This window comes from Anolis sagrei, chromosome Y (assembly GCF_037176765.1).
Source record: "Anolis sagrei isolate rAnoSag1 chromosome Y, rAnoSag1.mat, whole genome shotgun sequence".
NCBI lineage: Eukaryota > Metazoa > Chordata > Lepidosauria > Squamata > Dactyloidae > Anolis > Anolis sagrei.
Genome location: NC_090035.1, coordinates 64,717,005 through 64,723,004, shown reverse-complemented (window position 1 = coordinate 64,723,004; position 6,000 = coordinate 64,717,005).

Below are 6,000 nucleotides of genomic sequence, written 5' to 3'. Positions count from 1 at the left end.
TTACAGTTATGAAGTAGTGTCTGGGGAGGTCCTGCTCACTGTCCCCCCACCATCGCAATAGTGGTTGGTGGTTACAAGAGACAGGGCCTTCTCCGAGGTGGCCCCTCGGCTATAGAATTCCCTCCCAAGTGAAATCAGATCTGCTCTGTCCTGACATTCTGGAAAAAAAGTGAAGTCCTGGCTGTGGGATCAGGCCTTTGTGGGTTTATTTGACTTGATGGCAAAGCTATGGTTTTAATGATATCTGATAGACTGTTTTTAGGATGACGACTTAAATTGGCAATTTTAAAAATGTTTTTATAATGTTTTATGCTGCTTTTTACTTGATATGTATACCCATGTTTTTTGTTGTTAGCCGTCCTGAGTCCCTCTGCAGAGTTTAAGATAGGAAGGGATATAAATGTCCTAAATAAATAAATGAAAATAATTTTATGGTTGGGGATCACCACAACATGAGGAACTGTTTTAAGGGGTCGCAGCATTAAGAAGGTTGAGAAAACCTGTTCTAGGTGGAGCTGATGCCCATCTCCTCACTGACCTGGATTGCCGTGACTCAGCACTTTAAATATTTCATTATGGTGAACACAAGGCAGACAAGGATGTGGGCAAAGAGCTTGGGGATTTGTGTTGTTTTGATCTAGAAAGGCCAGACTAAAATAGAAATGCACCGCTAAGATTACGTGCAGCTGGATCCGGCGGCATTTCCAGTTATTCCATTTTCATCCCAAACCTACAGTAGCTTCCCACATGTTATTGCTCCATCACCTGGTAGTCATTTGTGAATGCATTAAGGGCAGAGACACAGGGTTCCTTTCCGTCATGTCCCACCATTGGGTAGAGCAAGGCAGTGGCCTCAAACAGCAGATGCTAGGATGCACAGCGAGAGAGAACTGCGTGCCGCATACTCTTTTCTGCTCCACCAAAGTTAGTCTGCTGTCTTCAGCCTCAGGGAGGACACTGTCCGATCGCCACTGCTGAATATTCATCTGCCAGTCTAGGCGGATTTTGTACGTTGAAGCTTGTTCTTTTCCTCAGGCAGGGAAGAAAAAAAAGCATTTTAGGTGAGGCCAACTTTACTCTGTTTTTGATTGAAATTTGAAAGCACATACTTTCTCTCTGGCCGCTGAACAGCAGCTGTGATCAGGGACCAATTTACCAGTACCTCCACTGTAAACTGCTGCTTGCAGTATGATCAATGAAGGAGAACACAGTGTATTATCTCCTGCACTCAAGTGGCATAGTGCCAAAAGCAGCTCATGTGTACATTTTGTATTTTAGAAAGTACCACAGCTTTACTTTCTTACATATTGTCACCATAGCTGTAACTGAATGGAAATGGGTAACACCTTCTCTAATAGTTTATTGTACGTCTGAAAGACATGATCTGCAGAACAAACCCTATGAGGAGCAACTTAAAGGGCTGGGCATGTTTAGCCTGCAGAAGAGGAGACGTGATGGACATGTATAAATATGTGAGGGGATGTCATAGGGAGGAGGGAGCAAGCTTGTTTTCTGCTGCCCTGGAGACTAGGACGCAGAACAATGGCTTCAAACTACAGGAAAGGAGATTCCACCTGAACATTAGGAAGAACTTCCTAACTGTGAGAGCTGTTCAGCACTGGAACTCTCTGCCCCGGAGTGTGGTGGAGGCTCCTTCTTTGGAGGCTTTTAAGCAGAGGCTGGATAGCCATCTGTCGAGGGTGCTTTGAATATGATTTTACTGCTTCTTGGCAGAATGGGGTTGGACTGGATGGCCCATGAGGTCTATTCCAATTCTATGATTCTAGGAGGTAGAAAAGCAATTTTCTGAGCCTGCTATCCCAAACGCACTTATGCAGAGAACTATACATACCTTAGCCACTCAACCTCTGACCAAACAACCTCTGAGGATGCCTGCCAAAGATGCAGGCGATACGTCCGGAGAGAAAGCTTCTGGAACATGGCCATACAGCCCGAAAAACTTACAGCAACCCATAACTTAGCCACTTTGAGTCTCCATGTGTAGAGAAAAAATGGGGCATATATAAACATTATTATTATTATTATTATTATTATTATTATTATTATTATCAAATACATCTGTGTGTTGTGGGGGGAGAGATCAGGTTGGAGAGACTGTTACATAAGCTTACTGGGCACTAATTGGTCCTGTCTTCCATAAGGTTTCCTTCTGAAGAGATGTAGATGCAATTGTACTTTAAAGCATTCGCTTACACAGCAAGGTAAAGCAAGGTCCTTGCAATAGTAATAATAATAATAATAATTATTATTATTATTATTATTATTATTATTGCAAGGACCTTGCTCTACCTTGCTGTGTAAGCGAATGCTTTAAAGAGATGTGGATGCAATTGCATTTTAAAGCCCTCACATTGCAAGGTAAAGCAGGGTCCTTGCAATAATAATAATAATAATAATAATAATTATTATTATTATTATTATTATCATTATTATTATTGCAAGGACCCTGCTTTACCTTGCAATGTGAGGGCTTTAAAATGCAATTGCATCCACATCTCTCCAGAAGGAAACCCCATGGAAGACAGAAGGAATTACTGCCCAGTAAGCTTACGTAACAGTCTCTCCAACCTGATCCCTCCCACCACAACACACACACACGTATTTGATTATATAACCACTGCTATTACCATGCTTGCTGGGGATGATGGGAGGTGTACATTAACACATTTGGAAAGTATCTGGTGAGAGAAGACTAGTGTACAAAACAAACTTCCTAAAACATACTCTTGGGAATCAGCTAGCAAATACATCTCTATGTACAGTCTCAACCATCCAGATCTTGAAAACATTCCAATTTTTATTTAAAAAATCTAAAAAGCAATTCTTGCTTTTGCTATTTTGTATACAGGGCACCATTTGACTATACCATTGCACATAATGGGACGTCTGCATCCAGAGATTTTGGCCCTGGAACCAGAACCAGCTGACCAAAAAGGCCCATTGTAACAACAATTTCTGACACTACTTGCCAGGTATTGATTTGATTGTATTTTACCTCATACAGAGAGATGGGAAGCACTACTGCATGCCACGTATTCAGCGTGGGATTTGAGCTGTTCCTAACTGTTAGCTATTCACTACACTTGTACGAAGGCTTATTTCATTCACATAGGTCTGCCTGCTCAGATACATGGAATCCATGTGTACTTTTCCTAGTAACTGCTGCAAATAATTTATATATCAGTACGTTAGACTCCTCCTTTCATTCAGAAACATTTGTTATCTTCAGATCCAAGGGCCCTTCCTGCCTGTGTCCTCTGTTGCCTTTAGTTGCAGAGGCTTTTCCAGCCTTATTTTTTCAGCCTCGTCACTTGGTCACGCAGCAAGACATGTGAATATCCAAGCCTGATATGACCCCTCTTGTGGCCAGCCTGTAAACTGCATGCCTCAGTATTTCATGCTACCATTTCAGTGTTCATGGGAGATGAGGACTCCTAGAATAGTCTTGACGCTGGGTCCATGAATGATTGTGATGACCTATTCTGGGTCTTCACAGTTATAGAATCATAGAGTTAAAAGAGACCACATGGGTCATCCAGTCTAACCCTCTGCCACACAGGAAAAGCACCCCTGACAGATGGCCATCTGTTGTTATTCATTCGTTCAGTCATTTCCGACTCTTCATGACCTCATGGATCATGCCACGCCAGAGCTCCCTGTTGGCCCTCACCACCCCCAGCTCCTTCAAGATCAATCCAGTCACTTCAAGGATACCATCCATCCATCTTGCCCTTGGTCGGTCCCTCTTTCTTTTTCCTTCCATTTTCCCCAGCATAATTGTCTTCTCTAAGCTTTCCTTTCTTCTCATGATGTGGCCAAAGTACTTCATCTTGGCCTCTACTATCCATCTCTCCAATGAGCAGTCCGGCTTTATTTACAGAAGTATGGACTGGTTGGATCTTCTGGTGGTCCAAGGCACCGCATTTGACTAGTTTGCTTGCAAGAGTTCATGGGGGAATTTGTCAAAGGCATTCCAAGAATCAAGATATGCTATATACACAGCATTTCCTGCATCTACCAAACTTGGAACTCTATTGAAAAAAGATAACATTGGTCTGGCATGAAGTTCTCTCCTGATGTTTCGCCTGCATCACTACCTCTGAGGACCTCACTACCTGCTTGCCATAGATGCAGGCGAAACGTCAGGAGAGAATGCCTCTAGAACATGGCCATATAGCCCAAAAAACCTTACAGCAACCCAGTGATTCCGGCCATGAAAGTGATTCAGTTGGCTTGAAAACTTGGTGGGCAGGTTAACAATTACAATCAGCTCTCCACATATGCTGGAGTTAAAGCAAATGAAAGTGAGAAAACACAAATAAAAAATTGCTAGTTTTTAACTTGCGATAACAATTATCTTGGAAATTCCTGGTCTTCCAGCATGACTCTAAGGTTGATATCCACTGGAAGCTGACCATAGAATTAAAGTAGAAGACTTGGAGATTCCTAGAGAGGTTGTTCTCTCTAGAAATCTCTAGGTCCTCCAACATGACCAAAAGAAGTTGGCCATAGTCATGCTGGAGGACCTAAAGATTCCTAGAGAGAAGTTTCAAGTCTTAAAATCTGCTGAAAAATTAGGAAAATGCATTTCATTTCTTTGCAGCATTGCAAGTCATAGCTTCATAACAATTTAGTGAAGTTGGGGGTTACAATACACACTTCTAACAGAGGAATGCAGATAAAAAAAACCTACCAGGCTAGATATAATTATGTCTGACAGCTAGCAATGACCATTTCTCAATGCCACTAAAATCTAACAAGTTTATGATACCTATAATATACTTATGGGTGTTGGGCCGTGCATGTGAAATCTGAATAGTACATTATTGTAACTAAATACCTACATAAGTGAGTGTTAATACAAAAAATGTTTAAGAGTTAAGTCTTTACCGCCAAATACTCTACACTTGATAAAGTTAGGTAAAGGTAAAAGTAAAGATTTCTGCTTGTCATTAAGTATAGTCATGTCTGACTCTGGGGGTTGGTGCTCATCTCCATTTCTAAGCTGAAGAGCCAGTGTTGTCCATAGACACCTCTAAGGTCATGTGGCCAGCATGACTGCATGGAGCACGGTTGCCTTCCTGCAGAAGCAATACCTACTGATCTACTAAAATTTGCATGTTTTTGAACTGCTAAATTGGCAGAAGCTGGGCCTAACAGCGGGAGCTCACCCTGTACCTTGAATTCGAACTGCTGACCTTTCGGACAGCAAGTTCAGCAGCCCAGCCGTTTAACCCACTGCATCACCGGGGGCTCCTTCATAAAGTTAAATACTTTAAATACATGTGTATACTGTCAGCTGATCTCTTCAAAGGGAAAAACAACATCTGTCCTATTAGACAGTGCATTACAAGAAATATAAATACTCTAGCAATTGACAAGACATAATTTTCTTAGAAACATTAGGAATATATATTTTAAAAGCCTAATCTTAGGGAGGGAGGGTGAAGAGGTAGTAGAAAGTCAACATCAAAAAAAGAGAGTCACTTTCAACATAAGATCATTTTAAGAAGGCATTTTCAATGTACTATTTTTCAGTGTCTCAATCTATTTTGGAAATGGAGGATGAGAGTATAACAAAGCAATGCTTGATGGAGCAATATAAACGGGGAGGTAGGGTTCAATACTGGTTAGCCCTGCTCCACCAGTATTTTGATGGGTCAACATCAACAGTTGACCCAACTGAATAAGAAGGCGATTAGAGACTAAATCTTTGAGATGGATATAACTGAGAACTTGCAGACTAGTAAACAGCAGGGTTTCACCACTTGGTATCCTCACTAAAGAGTGACTAATATTGTAAACAATATCTTCAAGACTTAATTTCTGTAGCCCTTAGAAAAGCATTTACAGTCCTGCACTTCCAAAAAAATGCCATCAGGCTGGATAGAGCAGTGTTTCTCAACCTGGTGCTCATCTTCGTTTCTAAGTCAAAGAGCCAACGTTGTCTGTAGACACCTCCATGTGGCTGGCATGACT